This window comes from Bombus impatiens, unplaced genomic scaffold (assembly GCF_000188095.3).
Source record: "Bombus impatiens unplaced genomic scaffold, BIMP_2.2 scf_0044, whole genome shotgun sequence".
NCBI lineage: Eukaryota > Metazoa > Arthropoda > Insecta > Hymenoptera > Apidae > Bombus > Bombus impatiens.
In genome coordinates, this window is record NT_176463.1 from 1,671,112 (window position 1) to 1,689,008 (window position 17,897).

Sequence of the window (17,897 nt, forward strand, 5' to 3'; positions counted from 1 at the left end):
AATTAAAATCAAGAAGGACACTTCATTGGGTTATGGATTGAGATACTGATATAATGAAATATTATAACTGAATGTATTAAAATATTAAAGTAATAATTTTATATACATTCTTTACATAAAAATCGAAGCGAGGAAATCGATTAGAATTTACGTACAATATAGAAAATACACGATACTTCTTAGCAAACTTGTTCATGCTAAGTCTACATTGATAGTGAACAAACATTATTAATACTTAAAAAATCGTAACGCCAGTTAGCTAATTTTCATCAGTCAAAGTTCATTCGATAAACCGATAGGATTGGTCATCATCTCGATGGCTCGATATTAGGGGAGAAGAATAACATCTTGCTATGACAGTCTATATCGCTGTAGACATCTCATCTAGATTCAATACACTCGAAGATAGTACTTGGCCAACTGGACTAACATAACTTTGCCAACCGATGACCAAATAAATTGCAGATACCGCATCCTCGCCGGCTGGGATATGACCTCGATGATTATTCAATTTAATGAGCTATTGTAGACGCTCTCTGAAACGTGACGTTTACACCGCAACCGATTTCCAAGCCTCAAACGATCGGTCGTTCATGCTTAACGAGTTCGCGACTCTCCCTGTCCCTCTTGCCCTATTCCTCCGTCACTCTCGTTTCCACGCTATATCTTGATGCTGTAGAATTCTCTCCATCCATCCACGAACGCGTGAAAGTCCCCTCTGGCTCATGTACACACGCGTCCAGAAGGCCACCAATACGGGAAAGGTTTACGGCGCGTTCCTCTTGCTAGAATTTCGATCCTATGACAACCACGCAATTCTAGCCGACCGATAATTAATAGACACTTGGAATCGAATTAATCCGCAATACGACGACAGGATGGCTCTCCACGTCCGGCCATTAATTAAGGATCAGCACTCAAGGCGACAGCAATGGAATCGCGATACGATCAAAATAGTAAATAAAATTTGCACGTGCATTCTCATTAATTAAATTGCATTTATTCGGTCGCATCGGTCGCCAATCGATGTCTGGTTTTTCGACGTCGACAAACAACTGGCCGTCTGTGGTTATTAACGAAACTGTTCGAATTCACCGATACACTGATTCGCCAAAGTATTTGGACACTCGCCACGGAAAACATTTATGTGCATATTGTATGTGTCATATAAAACATTTTGAAATATCATTAGCACTGTAATGAGACACGACTGGCACTGGATTATATTGGTCAAATTTGATATCAATCTGAAATGTAAATAGAAATTACGAGATGTGTTTGCAATAAATTTCTAATCCTGTCTAACTCCGATGCCACGAACTGAATTCGCTTCGATTTTGCGAATCGTGTACATTGTAGTCGAGACTGCGGCGATTTTGGTCGACCTGATTTTCGGGTGAAATCGCGTAAAACGAGGGACAGCTCTGAAATTTTTAGCAGATGTTTTGCAGTATTCGTTGGTAATGTTTTAATACCTAAACACGGCGAACAAAAATGGGCGTATCGATCGAAGCATACACGATGTTGCAATTGTTGTGATGGAGTTGAAATCAATTAAACTCGTATTAGCGTTGAATTTAGTTTAACTATAATTCGGTGGTGCGATATATTTCAGCAATTAATTACTCAAGTTACCACGAAAGATTCCCTGTAGACATTCTGTTCGTTTGTATCGCAATTTTAAAACTAGAGAATTAGTTAATAAAGTTTTTATTTCACAAAAAATATCTTAATTTAAAACATCTCCCTGCAGAAGAATAAAATTACATTTAAATAATATAAATAATATAAATAATAAATAATAATAATATAAACAATAAATGCAAAAGAATAATTTTATCAATTAACATAATAAGACTAATCGTATATCATATGAATATTCGACTGCAAATTTTATCATCGAACATTCATTCAACTTTCATTATTAACTCTTCAGTTTTCTGAAAATTTTAACATTCTGGAATGTCAAGCCAGAAGCATTTTTCTACTCCTGTTTTCACAGGAAATGAAACTTACATGGAATATTGGCATGTTGAAGCTCCATCTTAAAGAAACCAACAGTCTGCCAAATATTTTAAAGAATTTCAATATTTACAGAATCGAGAAATCGAGTACCTCGTCCACAAAGAATAAGAAACCACCGGGAAATATTCAACCGGGAAAAAAAGCCCATAACGGAAGAAGTTTTACGATGGCCATCGCGATTTATTCTATCTGCCATCGAAATCAAAGAAAACTCCTCGATGGCGTAAGTCAAACGGTACGTTTAATCATACGAAGAACACTAAAGTCAAAAGTGAAAGGATAAAAAGGAATAAACCGCTTCAATGAGGAGAAACGAGGAAAATAAAGGAAGAGAAAAAACCTTACTAATACGGCGGGTAGAAGCGAGAGTAATAGAAGCTAGTGACGAGAAAGAAGAACCGAAGTAGCGATCTCTCATAGTACATACATATCTATACAGTACATGTATATCGAGAGACTCGTTTCGAGGCGAGTCACGTACGGGCCGGATGGCCAGAGTCCGAAGTGGACGGCTGAAAAAGGGTCGGCTCGTTAATCCAGATCGGCGCGGAAACACCGGAAAAGATGGAGAGAACGGTTACGTCGAAGAGAGGAGGATAAAAAGTCGAACAAATCGTAGGTAGAAGCAGACAGAGACGATGAACAAACAGAAGAGATAGAGACGAAGGTAAGAGAAAAGAGAGCGAGCGACTGAAGAGAGGCTTCCGGGCATTGATGACGACGAACGGATAATCGTAAGAAGGAACGATGCAGAATATTTGATAACGACCGCTTTACTGGGAGAAAACTATAATTTTGATCATTTTTCATTAACAGACTGCGAATTATTACAATGTGACTAACGAGTGTAAACACAAATTTATATTTTACTAGGCTAAATACTACGCTGAAGAAATAAAATCTAAATATAGATTTCACTCTCTAAATATTATAATGACTAATTTACTTTGAATATTGCCATATATTCCGCGCATTCTATCCCTTTCTTCATCTTTAAATTTCCCATGAATGCATAAAAAAGATGTAGTCTATCATTAAATTTTTATATTCTTAAGAATCTTCTCAGTCAACTCACATTATTGAATCTTACGAAATTCCGCTCGGGCACCAGACGACATTAGTCTGCGCAATGTCCGATAATTCTTCGTAGTTCGACAGTCGTTTTCAAACACCGTCCTGTGTTCATGACTTGAAAGAGGTTGTGAAAGAGCGCAAGGGTGGTAAGAAGGGTAGCGAAAAAGTGGAGGATGTCGAGGAGGAGAAGAGTGCTAGAGAAGAGACTCGAAGAGAAGGCGGAGAGCTAGATGACCGAGATAGGATAGAAGGCTGATATCATAAGTGGCTGCGAATCCTTTATAACTGAGGGAACTCGTGGGCTGAGCGAGGAGAGTTTGGAATTTTTGATGTAGTAGCAAGCAGATATGAATATCGGAAAGTTCCCAAAGGAATTCCACGGGATCGTCGAGGAGAAAAAGGGGATGAGAGACGAGAAGGCAACCCCTCTGGATTCTGGGCTCTAGATGGTGGATGGAGAGAGAAAGAGAAAGGGTTGAGGAGGAAACGAAGAAAAAAGTGGGAAAGGTAATCCTGTCTTTCTGTTAGCGCTCGTTCGAGCGGCGAAAAGTTTGAGAAATCGCCGCGAACCCGATAAATTTGCCGCCAAACAAGTCGCGATTTTGTGGAACGATGAAACCGGGAGCTGAGCTGCGTAAACGGATCGCCGAGTTAAGATTCCAATGCCAGCGACGCGCTATAGAAATTCTTATGAGGTAGTATGGGATTAAAAGCCTTTGCATGGGATTGAAAGTTTTCGAGAAGAAGAAATTAACCTTCTATAATTTGGAAATTGACGTGACCCAATTTATATTTTTTTATGTCTTTGTACGGTTGCTAGAAACAGATTGATAGCAATCGTTAATCGCAAATTAGCGACGACGCTAGTCTCATCAGAATAATACTGGTTTATGCGACGGAACATCGTTCATTCTTGGATAATATAGTGGCAGAGCGTCGACATTGCTAAAATCAGCCATAAAATAATGCAATAACGTGTCTTTACAGTGTGTTTGCAAATAGTTTGCCGCGGCGGAATATTTGGCGCTACATCAATACTGTTTCCGGGCTTATCAAATTCATTTGTGGGATATCAAGAAACTTCGGCTCTTGGGTATAACAAACTTACATCTCGACTCTCGGTTCTATCTCTCTCTCCCTTTACCCTTGTCTTGCACTTCCTGTACCGACCAGGAATAAAGGAAAACTTTGATGTTCTCAATTACGTGTCTGAGCTACAGTTGTTCGGATGATATGCTTGTAAACGGTTACCTCGATGACCGTAACTCGTTTACCAACTCTGCTTCAAACGTACTCGAATAACTGTGACGTCCGATCGTTCGAGACAAAGCGCCCCAACAATGCTTTAAAGATATATATATATGTACGTATAGGAAGCGAAGTCGAGAGAAGTGTAATTGTTCGAACGACTTTCGATTGCGGTGATAATCTCGGTGCTTACTTTAATTTCAGATAATTAAAGATTAACAGTGTTGGTTAACGATCCTCGGTCACCGCACCGCGTGTCTGAGATAATATTACTGTGTTAATGCTATTTGCTAACTGATACCTCTGTTGCTGTCAAGCTATTTATCTTTACAGCTTAATTGTGTATAAATTTAATTACCTTAACTTAGTGTGTTTGGAATGTAGGTGACTTATAATAGATTGAGTTGTCATTTTATAAATATATGGAATATTTTAAATAACTTCATGTACAGAGTGTTCGGCTACAAGTGTTAGGGAATTTAAAGGGTGATTCTTGAAGACGAAATAGAACGAAAGTCAAGAATTAAAAAATTGCGTTTTCGGCTTTGTTTTTTAGTTATTGACAATTAAAAATGTGTCAAAATATCCCTGCACGCGAGCAAACCTCCTTACACGAACGAAAATAAGTCAGCCTAAGCAACAGGGTGCACAGGGATCTTTAAATCGAACGATACATGGACAGCAGCTTACCTCGGACAATTCGTAGAGAAGAAGATTATGACATTTGAAGACGTAAACCATTCTGCGCGACATTTAAAAAAAAAAAATCATAGATTAAAAATTATACCTACCTAGTCATTAAAATTTGTAACATGTCAAAAATCGCCTCATGAGATTTTCAAGCAGAGAGGATTAATATTTTCTCGAATCTTTTGCCCCCATAAATAATTAATAAATAATAGCGCACATAAACAATGTTTATACAAATTTTTTACACGCACCACGATCATTCCGTCCACGTGTTTCCACAAAAAAATCACACACACATCGCGAGTGTCCAGTCTCTGCAGAAAAATCGTACCAAAAATAGCAATCGTTTTATATTAAACGTCCAATATAGCCTCTGTTTTCTTGCGAACAAAGTATACAATGACCACGATACATACAACACGCACTGTATACACACTACACACCCAAATCACTCGCGTTAATCATATAATCGCGGAATTAAATAACAAAGATTAAAGAGATAACAAAGAATACAAAACTAAAGAAAATAAAAAACAGTTCAAAGAACTAAAAGTGAAAAGGCCCAAAAACATCTACAGCAGAATAGCTTAAATGCTAAATCTACGATTAACTCCAACTTTTACTGTATACAGAGACGCTAGAAAATAAAGATACGTGTAAATAAATTTTTGTAGCTACCAAATGTTCTACCACAGTAACCTTCAAAACGAACCATTAGCTTGTAAATTTCACAGCTGTCTATTCATTCGATACCCAGACTATCCAAAATCCAATAAAATAAGAAATCCTGATATAAGAAACTAAATACGCAAATCCCAAGAAATCCTTCAGAAATAATCAATTCTCACTGGCGAGTACGTGAAATCAACTGGTATTTTCCAGACAAAGGCCCGATGAATCATTTTTACCGCAAACAAAGGGCTCGTGTGTGCTTCTCATGATGGCAAAGGTAAAGAGCGGCGAGGCACGTTTCGCGCTCTATCGCGAATCTTACGCGACGTGTAAACCCATAAAACGTCGACCTTTGTAACCGGGAGAGGGTTGTGAAGCAAGTTAGGGCCCGGTGGAGCCGCAATCTTCCAGAACCGCGTAATAACCTGCCGTCATTGTTTCCGGATTTTATCACGACCCTACATTTTTAATGAGACCAATGTTACATTACAACAACAACATTAAACTATAGTCGTACGATGCTTCTAATGAACACGTTTGTCGCGATTCGTCGAAACGATCGGTCGTAACGCGCTCAAACCGGTCGTTAAAGGATGTACGTGTGTTAGATAGGTGAGACGCAACAGAAAATGAAATTTGTTTTCCGTGGATTTTAGAAAAGCTGCATGATGTAGAGGAATTCCACGAGTTTCAAAAAATGTATTAAATAGATCCGTGTTACAGTATGATTGCTGCAACAGGAATTTGCGAAATAAGCTTCAAAAACCATATATTTTCGACAGATCATAAAAATTTCAGTGTTGAATGATACGCGTTACATAAAACATTTACTAACAAACCTAATCGATGTAAGCTTTCGTTAAATTCCAAAGCCGTATAATTCAAGAGGGAATTTACATATTAAAATTTCCATTTGAGAAAGATAAATACTCTTCTGAAACTTATTCGAACTCTATGAAGATAAATCTTATATTCAACGAATAATTTCAAACTTAGCATAGCTTAGAAACCACGGTCGTGTCACGACCGGCATACTTCAAATCCGACGGACTGACGATAGAGATAAAGATGTGGCGGCACTCGGCGACAATGTATATCGCTGAAGTGCCTAATGAACCATCAACATCCCAACGGTCCTTCCATCGAAAGTTCTAGAAGAAAGAGCACGTGGCAACGATCGCGGACGCCTAGCAAATGCATGGACGGTGGGGATGTTGAGGGATAACAAAAGAAAGTAATCGGATCTGATCGAAAGTAAAATCATAAGAGTCAGTCTTAGAAAGTCACGTCTAGAGTTTGGAAGTAGATTGTAAAGTGTATTGATGTTAGAAAAAAAATAAAGTTTTCTTTTTTTATTTTTACCTCAAATTCCTTTTTTATTTTGTTATTTTACGTGACAGTCGCGTTAACACAGCCAATTTCTCATGAAAGCGTAATTTTTTTACAGTTCTTTAACCTCTTCGATACGGTTGAATTTTGTACGAGGCTGTTTTTCTGTACGGCAGAATTTGACGCGAATTACGCGTAAACGATACAGCACTGCAATGTGTGACGGATAATGCTATTCAATGCTATGCAAGCACATTGGAATGAAGTTTTTGACAATTCAATTATAACTTTTCTTAAAGATATGATGCACATACTTTAACTTTAATAATTTACTGTAACAATTAATAATACAATTGAATGTGATATATCTTAAAGCACGGTACGACACATAGAGCTACGTCACAATTTTCACACTCAGAGCGCGAAAGTGTTTTCCAAATTGCTCTTCGTTTCCTATTTTGAAGCGGCATTTTGAGGTTGAAGATTCTAAAAAATTATAAGGATACGGATCAGTATATTAAAAAGAGAATCTAATAATGGTATATTTATTTTAACGAAAAGCAACAAATGATATCTGACACTGGCGTATCAAAAACAAAGACTATATATTTTGCCTGTATATTGTTAACGCTATTATAAAACATTGTAAGGACAAAAAAGGTGTGAAGCAAAACAAATGAAATGAATCATTTAGTTCAAACGGCTAAGAGGTTAAAATATGAATCTCGAAGAAAAATAAACATGTACTAAATGTGATTGTTACGCCACGAGACTTACCATAGGCCGTATTCCTAACCGTCGCTCGTGGCACTACAGTGTCGCAGACAGGTCGTCTTATAGGACCGGTGAAATATATACAATGTAGCGATAAGCACATAGTTCTAGAAACATCGATTCGCCTTCGGTCCGTTATTTCATACACACAAAGAAGGTGGCATACGTGATCACGTATAGGCGCGAACGGTGGCGTGATCCGAGCGTAGTGAAGGTCGTCTCCGAGAGAAGACAAAGATCGAAGGGCAATCAGTACCATTTGAGGATTCAAACGTTATGCATCGAGAGGTTCTGACGAATAACGTTAAAGTCGCTTAGTCTACCGAATACATCAAGAAATATTATAAAGATGGGTCAAATTCCTGTGTCAAACTAATTGTATAATCGTTAAATAATTTGTGGCGTGTTCATTATATTATTTTAAATATTGTCAAATATACAAGTTTATGTTAACCCTGTTAATTCAGTGTTAAACTCATTAAACCACCTCTGTTATCTTAATCGAAACAGGGGAACGATTAATTCGCGGCGTCAATTATCCAAATCGTAGCGAGAATTTATGCCTCTCGTTGATGCGTTTTCCTCGCGACCGCGTTTCTCCGCGAAAGGTCGTAACAGTAATTATAACTTTTATTTCAGAAAACCGTCTTTCAAATATGAATTTCAATACTTTCTTACAAAGTATGAATTTTCCCTATTGACAAATAAATGTAATTTCTACAATCCCGTTCTCCTTTACGAAATATTGAATTTCCTATTACAAATACATTAGTTTCGTCCTTTTTCTTCCATATAATTTCGTAATGAGTGATAAAACTAATTTACATTTTTACCATTTTAGAAACATCAAGTTAAAGTTATTAGATGTGTAATTAAAGCAAGGAAAAACAAGGAAAAGGATGTAAAGCAAGGAAAATATACACTCCAGATTTAAAATCATAAGAATATGGATACTAAACTTATAAAACTCATTATCACAGTCATATTTATTGACTGATCGTATTAAACAAAGCTGAATCAAAATACACACATATATATTATATATATATAATATTATAATTAATACTTTGTAGCTTATACATTGATTCACTGCGACTTTGTTACGTTGATTTAATTTTGAATTATTTTTTGAACATAGATCTAATTAAAACTCCTAAAAACATTAAAACAGAAAAGAGCATGGCAAAAGTGAATATTTCACAAATATAAAAGAAATTTCATAAATTTCTTCTTACAATTAAAATATGAATAATATAATACGATACGCATGATCAATGTAATTTCCAAATTATTTTTGTTAATTAGTTCGATTGCTAACTTCGAATTCTAATGTGATACCTGCTTTACAGACTACACTCGCCATGAATAACGCGACTCAATAACACTTCGCGGTTCACTCGACGCTAATAGGAATATCTTCAACATGATTAGGAATTTCATTGACGCATTGGATTTCAGCTAGAGACGATTAGGTCCTTTTCGAGCTCATTTTATACAATTCCGCGAATATTTACCGAAAGATACTTGCAATTAGTGTACACCCGTTATTTAGCAATTAACTTAATCGAGGATCATTCGGTGAAGTTGCATTAAGCTTGTGTATGAGTCATTAACGTAATTAGGAGTAATTATTGTAGTTAATATAGCATACCGGTAATAAATAGCAATTTAGGGATTGACGATAGTTATTAAATAATAATAATTTAATTATCGGTCCTATTATTCGTAATTAAATCGTTACTCTAATTACTGTCTGGCACTAATTTGATTTTAACAGAAAATATATGAACTAGTGAATATGTATAATAAAAGAATGCAATTATTAGACTATAAAAAATTATATAATATAGCAACAAGAAATTGTTAAATATATTGTATAATTATATATCCATTTCTACTTTATTATACTTCTTTAAGTAATCTGTAGAACGTTACTTGTACTTCATTAACGTCGACATTTTATCCCCTTGTCTTCCACGATATTAATATTTAAATAAGAATAAAAAAAGATATAAAAATTGAAAAAGCTAGCACATTATTCGTCACGAGGATCGTTTCTGTCCATTTTTCATTGACAATTTATCCACACATGAATGGCCGACAAGTTTGAGTTGGGTTAGGGCTCGTCTCGCGTAAAAAGTCGTTGGAACAGAATGATAGCTAAAACTTTCCGAGGTACTATTATAACTTGTTACCTCGTAACAAAGAGAAAGTTTTTCAAATACTTTCGTACCACCGCCATAAGCCTACGTTCTTTCTGGCGAGGAGCGTGTCGTGTTACAGTGTTTAACGCGCTGGGTATTTCCAAAGATTTAATATGATTTAAAAAGGAGGGAAATGTTAAATATAATTTCTGACTGTTTCTAGCTAAATGTTCTTATGGCATTTCCACAAAGGAAAAAGAGGAATTTCTCGAGTTTCGTTTAATTAAAATCTTGTAGATTCACTTTCCAATAATCAGCGAAATCCTTGCTAGTTTCAAAGGTCTGACAAAAAGCCTGAAAATGGGAGAAATCCGAAAGTCGTAAAAACAAAGTTACTGGAAACCAAAGAAATCTCTAGCGAAATTCTTGATATTCATCTAAAATTCCGGATTTTTCTTCCCTATTAACTGATCTGTCGTAAACTTCTCAATAATGGTACAACGCATCTCTTTCATTCTTGCAATTTTTTTTGTTCTGAAGTTCTTTTCCTGTTAATTTTCTCACAAATTACTTGATGAACTTCACGGTCTTTTAAATAAAGGATGTCGAAAAACGATAATCAAAATTATTTCCCAGGTAAGTTTTATATACCTACTACCTTACCATAAGGATAAGTATAAGGCAAGATACTTCTATAATTGAAATAATAAATTAAAATATATAACGCATAATATATTCACACAAGCTACCCGTGTCAAATGATCAAACATTTCCATGAACCACCATAAGTCTGAAACGGAAGCGAAAAGTAGACAACATTATTTTGAAGAACATGGTGAAGAAAAAATCGGAGCGTATCTAGGTTAATGAAAGCCATTCGAAGTAAGAATCTTTCGTTCGGAAAGAGTTAAGAGGCTAAAACAGTTAATTCCGCGATCGTGTCTTTGGCCCATTGTCTTTTGCTCTTTAACCGGACCGGATATCGTGATTCGAGGCCTGGCAGAGCCCGGTAGAAACTTTCATTCCAGCTAGTTTCTACTCCATTTACCGTTGTCAGTGTAGTATACGTACAGTTCGCGTGATCTGCTTAAAACAGTAAAGTGTGGTTGCCCGCCACTGGCGTTGCGTTAATCAATTTTATCGCGAAGTCGATTCCATCGGGATATCGCGTACCAAGGCGAAGCCTCTCTCTCTCTCTTTCTCTCTCTCTCTCTCTCTCTCCTTGTGTATGTGGAAAGCTGGCCCGTGTCCGCAATATTAATTGGCCAGCGCATAACACAGCAATAACATTAGTCGAATAATATAATAATGCTATCGGCACTGGGCCACCGAGCCGGCCGAGCTTCCACAGTATCCGCTAGCCGAATTTGATGACGAAGCACGACAAACATATTTGCATAATATATATTTCGTTATCACGTAAAACGCGAAACGGAGACCTGTAATCAGCGCTGGCCATGTGTAATCGTTGATGGTTAATGCTGTAATAAAAATGCTTTGAATTTCGGTTTGTCGGTTGCAAAGTGGTGAATGTTATTTGTGGTTTGAACGTGTTGCGATACGTGCCGGGGTGGATTATTAAATTATATGAACAGATAGATGGTTATTTTTTTATACAATCAAATGTAAAAACTACAAGGGAAGAATATGATAAGTTACCTTTGGCTTTTTTGTAAAAAGATATTGATTCATCATGTTCGTGAAACTGATCTTTTATTTGATTTTGGGAGATTAAAAGATATTGATTACTATAGTTTAATAACGACATTACGTCGTTATATTGTAAAGGAAAATTGAGAAAAGTAAAAGGGGGAAGGAATTACTCAATATCTAAGAGCACTAAAACTGAATTACTTTGACCGTCTAAAAATCGCTTCGTTCAATCAAATCACCCAAACTACCACAACGATTCAAAGATTCTTCTCATCAAGAATCGCGTCGAACGACTTTACCACAGAATCCTGATCGCAAAGTCGCATAGCTTTGCATAACTTAAAAACTCCTCGTCGCTTTAAGAAACTGTCGCAAGTAAAGCAACCTGACGTATCCTCTCCGGAATAACCAGGCCAGTCAAGAATTTTTCAACCTGTCTAGTATCGAATTCTCTCCTCGATCAAACTATACGTTTTTTCTTCTAATCGACATGTAATTCACAGCGAAATCAGAAATCATTGTTAAACAACGATCAGAATTCATGCATTTAATCATGATCACACACTAAACGCTTAATCATCCTCGTCTCAATATTCTATTCTACTCAACAATATCTGTAACCAATTATATTCAATATACTTATAATCCTATACTCATAATCCAATGATCGTGTAAGAGTACGCATTTTTCTTTTGCGAATATTCGTGATCTAAAGTAATTAAATTGGCGATCAAGTCACAAGACTGTGATCGATATTCAACTATCTACTCATGAACAAAATTGTTGAGAATTGTGGATCGTAATCTCCGAAATGAATATGTAAGAACACTTTTATTACATATGGGGATGATAATAAAATAGTTTTATATTTATATAATATGTGATTTACAAGATGTTCATAGATATCCATTCACTTGTTTCAGCACTCTTTTAGTTTCACTTTTTACCATGCGTACGGAACAGTGATATTCTTTTGTTCTACGAGATGCTGCGCACGCACATACTCGCACACATAATCACAAACATATATGCGTATCACTATTGTTCGGCTGATCCGGTGTAGCGCACAAAATTACATATAATTCAATAAAAACGGTCAAGTATCAAATAATTATCCCTGATCGGACTCCATCCACGATCTAAATGTAAACTGAAATCTGGCAATTTAAACCAATTTAAAATTATTATCAAATATCAAACCACTGCTTATAATCGGCAATGAGCCATACACGTACATACAGGGATCACACGCCAAATACTTAACGATTAAACTTTAAACATGCATTCAGGACCAGGAAGTAAACTAAGGTCTCACGATTATATCTGGAAGCACGCGAGTCATCCAAACCCGAGCGATTTCGCTTATAATCCGTTGTCGAGGCTCTTGTTCGACTCGCAGAGGACGTTGGAGGCTGAAGCGACAGGTAGTCGGATGAGAAGCCGCTGCTAGTTAAGGGGATCTCAGTGCCGTGGCGTAGGTATGGGTTTTAATTATTTCCACGAGATGAGATTTCGCCGCGGAGGCTAGTATTGAGCGCTAGTCCGGTGTAAATTCCGGGGAACCCCAGCTAATCGGCATAATTCCACGGAATCCGTAATAGACTTCAGAATGGGCTAGGAGACGTTGGCGAACGTTCGCTCAGCAACAACTACCTTCTCCTCTTCTATCTCAACCCTTCAATCTCTTCAATTCTCCTTCACTGAACTTCAACTTCGTTTGCGTAGTTCTTTTCATGCTCGCGTGTTTTTTTTCTTGCACACTGGATTTTGTCTTAGTCTTTTATTTTTCTTCCCATTTTATTCAGCCTCTCAGCTTCTCTCGCTCGTCTCGTGGTTTATTTTTCTTTTCTTGTATCTGTTTCTTCTATCGTCGGATCCTTGTTCTCCCCGCGTCTGTGTTTCCTTCTTTTTTTATCGTGTGCCTGTTTTTATCGGAGGTTGTTCCTTTGCCTATAAAAATTTCGTTGTGTAGTCTGGATTAGTTTCTTTCTTTTTCGCGCTCTTTTTATTCGATGGAAGGTGAAAATTAACACGTGATTATCGGTTGTAAGTGCTACGCTTAGTTTCACGTTGTATACGTTTCTCTCTTGTCGCTCGAAGTTTTCTCATTTAATGTACGTGTTCTGTATTCGTTTAATTTCTTTTGTTCTGGCGATATTTTACAATGCCACTTGTTTTGCTGTAGAATTAACTAGAATCCGACTAGTTTATAAATAAAAGAATAAATATCTTGGAAAATCTTTTCAATTTCATTGGGCCAAAAATCAATAATACATTCTCGCTAAATGCATTCTCGTGTTTACCTTCATAATATTACATACGTCTTTTACTCTAAAACCAAATATCTAGTTAACTTATAAAAAAAGAAAATACGTATAAAATTTTATCCGCTACGCAAATTTGATTGAATCTTTGAAAGATTAAATACTCGTTAACACGTATTCTCTCGCTAATATAATCAGATTCTTGAACGCATTACAAGATCGCTCAAGCTGTTTTCATAGGACACTCGAACTGGCGGATCACACCGGCTAAACGGGATTACGCATTATGTTAATTACACCAATTACACAGGCTCAAAGGCAAATATTCTCTTTGATCAGTTAAATTTCTTAATCTACTAGCTTAGACGTGACGCGATCGATAGGATAGTATTGGTACGTACGACTGTTCCAATCGTGCTTTATCATCTAATTGTAATTGTAGTCGTTTGCAGCCCGATTAATATCGAATACGAATCGCGGCTGTTTGTTCAACATTAGATCTACGATTACTTGGAATTGTATATTAACGTATCGTAGAAATATCAACGTATGATTGAACCGCCTTTCAGATTTGTCAACTGTTTCGTGCGACCGATTTGATCCATTCATTGATGAAATGATCCAGAATTAACAGTTATTTAGTTCTTGGAGGAATAAAAAAGATCATGTTTCAGATATTAAATTAATTTAATAATTAGTCTAACCATTACTATAATCTATTTAATTCCACGGTATTAAAGGTATATTTAAAAAAATATTTCAACTAAAGTAAGTCGAGTTTAAAGCAGAAGTTTCTAAAGTTCTTGCGTCCTCGATATAAATCTTCTTTGGGGAATCGAAGATACCATTGATGTAAAGAGCATTGGCAAGTTTGTTGCATACAAATTACGAAGGGGGATAGAAGCGTATCGATCGATTTCAGTTACATTCGGCACAGTATTGGTTCGTTAAGATGCCGACAGTTTGTGTTTGCTGGGAATAGTCCAAGATCAACTTTGATAAGACATACTCGCATCGTACGTGTACCGGATACGAAGAACATTAACGCGATTCTACTTAAGAAACCTTGACAAGATTTCTAACTATGTCTTTATACTAAAGTTTATTTATATAACATTATATTTCATATTATTTTAGATATTACTTAAAAAGAAATTATATTTTCCACATCATAGATAATGAAGAGAAATGCCCATTTCTAATATTATCGCATTAGAATTCTTAAACCAGCTCCACTACACATAGTTTAATTTATACGCAGAATTCTATTGATTAATTAAATTTTAATTCTATTGATTAAAATATTAATTAGAAATTCAACTTTGTTTTTATTCACGTATGTTTGACATCTTGATATCATCGGTCTCATACTACATGCTATTAATGAAAATGTTGGTATCATCGACAAGTCGGTACACCCATAAAAGAGGCCGACAGGAGCAGTAGACAAATCTGACATAGAGAAGAAACGCTGGTACGAATGGTAGACTTGGACAGTTCGGTGGCAGCAGTTCGATGCTAATGAAATTCCGCCGGTCGCTCTCATAGATTGTGCAGTCGGTCCAAGTGACTGCTAGTTTGGCATGAGTGCGAATCCACAGAATGCACGCCATGGGATTATCCAGGATTCAAATGAACCTGGTATCCATTTGCACGCGTTCAAAATCGAATCGAATTTATCCAATATTAAATATTACACGCGTTTCCGGTCAGTTTATATAATATTAAATACAGACAAGTGTATGTATCGTAATATTAAATATTTACAAAAAGTGTCGATATTAAAAATGAAGATACATGGTATTTCGCCTATTATTTTTCCGAGAATATACTTTGCTATTTTCCGCAGTTGTAATAATTGACTGGATAAAGAAATAAAATGAAATATTAATTAGTAAATAAACAAACTTTCAATATCGTTTTATTAAAACTTAATGCGACTTTTTAACGGCGGATTTAATAATAACGTTATGAAAAGGTCGGGTTAAACTTTTTTAATCAAGAAAAATGGCAGGAATGAAGATAGACACGATTCATTCAACTTCATAAACGTCGCCGTTAATTGCGATAATTTTCCTGACAACAGGGGAAATAATTGGTATCACGCCAAGATAACTGGAGTAATTGAAGAAAATGAACAAACACGTTTTAGTGTCGTGCTTTGTCTGGAATATAATTTTTTAAACGAATGCACTTTCTTCTGCTATTCTAAAACGTTAACTTGCAAATAAATGTATACTAACATAATATTTATTTGTAATTTTATGAGTGCTAGTCTAGATTAAAAATTCTTTTCGTCGCATAATTTATGTACACAAAGTAGATTTGTATTGAATCAAATTCTATAAGATACAAAAGATATACAATTCTCGACAAGCAATCTAAAATAAAATTAATTTATTAAAATTAATTAATAATTTAATAATTTTTAATAAATATTTTTTAATAAATTTAATAAAATTAATTAATTAATTGTTTTTTCACCATCATATATTTCGCAGAAAAAACGCGAAACAAAATGTAAAATAGAAAATATTTCCCAGTTGCATTACGGTAAATTCATTTCAATATCCTGCGAATAAATCTCTTAAGTAACAGGCAAAGAGGGAGAAAAAGTTGAAATTATTAGATCATTAAAAGAAAACGTTTACGTGCAAAGTGACACGTTAAAAGTGAGAAAAGCGAGGAAAAGGAAACGATAATAACAACGACCGTGCTTGGGGGGTTGCAGGGGTGTCCGCAGGACTGCGAGGGGTGACTTTTAATCTAGTAGAAGGAACGAGAACGATCGAGAAAAGGTGGGGGAGGGCTAGCGGAAAGAAACATAGTTGGATTTAATAAACATTCCCGGATCGTAATCTGCCGTCGTCGGGTACAAGGATCAATGTCCCGATTTCCGGCAGGAAATCTAGATTCCAGGGTAGATTAAACTTACCGGAGATATGCTCATCGCCGATAAGTGACTTTAACTTTCGGAAGCTGTTCATAGTTCAGTGCGTACTTAATGAAGATTCGCAAGAGAGTTACGAGAAAGTCGTTGCAAAGTCTCGAGGAAACGCAAACTGAAATAACGAAAGTTTCATCTTTGATCGAATTATGGTCAGTAACGAATGTTATTCGGATTTTTTCTTTAGCCGTGCTTATCGACGACTCAGCGAATAAATTCATCGGTTAAATACATTTTTATGTACATATTTAAAAGGTAATCTTTTACTTTTAAAAAAATATACAGAATACAAAAATATAGAAACATGAACACTGTGAAGAAATCAGGATAATAAACTCCTCGTTTGAACGATTACTCAGCGAAAATCCTTCAATCCTCTGAATGTATGTTAGTGAATCGGTGAATGTTTGTAAGCGGACGTGAAAATGAAACGTTTCGACGTTCGTAATTATTCATCGTGTCAACGCATCCGTCGGTCTCATACCACTTCGAATAGATTCTATTCATTGCCTAACTCCTATACTATCTGTCCGACATTTTCTTCTGTTCTAGACGACAAGGCGCGGAATGTTAATGCTCGTTCCCGTTGACACATGACAAATGAGAACCACGTTAAACCACAGAAAAGAAATCACTTCTATATAAGATCTATAAGGTGTAAAATCTGTTTCATACTGAAATTAGCGTTAAATTTAATCGAACTTCTTAGTTAATTAATAACGCGCGTAGACTGTATTTCGAATTTCATATTTCTTCTTTAACGTTAATAGCTCCTTTAAGCATTGGCCGTTTTGCTCGTCGAAACTTTTCTCATTCAATTACGATTCTTTCGTGAACTTTATTACGGCCACGATATTTCACTCTAGATATACAAAAATAATCGGAGAGTTCGAAAGTGCAAATTATTAACTATTATGCTGGTGATCGTTTCATCGAGAACTCGAATACGCAAACTAACTGGAATGCTAAACGTTAAAGAGTGATTTATCGTTCCTAATTGTTAGTTTAGGAAGAAACTAATTTAATAAAATAATAGGTACCAATTTACAACAGGCTACGTGAAAAACGAGCTGAAGG